Below are 943 nucleotides of genomic sequence, written 5' to 3' on the forward strand. Positions count from 1 at the left end.
AGTATTTTTAACGTAAATTTGTGTTTTCTTGTGATGAGCAAAATGTCAATGAAAATGAATGTTCGAAATATGCAAGTACGACTTGGTAGGCTTGGTTTTTTGTATGATTTTTTGTTTGTGCTTAAACTTAAAACATTTCATTTTTGTTCACTTGGCTTCAATTATTTTGCCTATTATTAGTTATAGCATTTATGCTTCATAAAATGTTGTGCATGTAACTGGATTTTTATGATATGTTTGATAGAAATTAAACTAATCCTTTCCCTTATTATTATTCTTTATGTTCTTTTTTATGTTAATTTTCTTACCCTGATTAAGTTTACGCATGGTTTCTCTTTTTATTTTGGACACATCTCTGATTAACTAGTCATGATATATTAAAATTATATTGTCAACTATATCTTACCTAAATTTGATGACCAGCTTATTCAAATTAACGCTTGGACGGTGCAATAATTGATAGATTTTGTCTAGTTGAAAATGAATACTAGCATGATTTATTTTTAAGAAAAGCTAATAAGCAATCATTTTGATGGCAAAATTTATGCATTTACAAACTCTTTTAGTACTATTTTTTCCTCTTCTATTATTGATTCTTTTTGGTGTTTTAGATAGTCAAACGAGGAATTCTTAATTCAACAATTTTGCAATATTGTGCTATGAATGCTTAAGACAAAAGGAAAGAAACAATATTAACGAACTCTTTAATATATTTTACTCCTTTATCAATTTGGTGGTTTAGAGGTCAAAAGTACAATTCTCGACAATTCACTTTAGTAGAGAATTGCATCACGGTGAACTGTCGTTCTCGGCAGTTAACTGTAGTAATTCTCGATAGATGGTTGAATATCGACAAATGAGTTGAATCATCTGTTGAGATTAACTATCATTCTCGATAAAGAATTTTTCAAAACTGACAATCACAGTCAGTTTTTCTTGACAC

This window comes from Olea europaea, unplaced genomic scaffold (genome assembly GCF_002742605.1).
Source record: "Olea europaea var. sylvestris unplaced genomic scaffold, O_europaea_v1 scaffold1280, whole genome shotgun sequence".
Lineage (NCBI taxonomy): Eukaryota > Viridiplantae > Streptophyta > Magnoliopsida > Lamiales > Oleaceae > Olea > Olea europaea.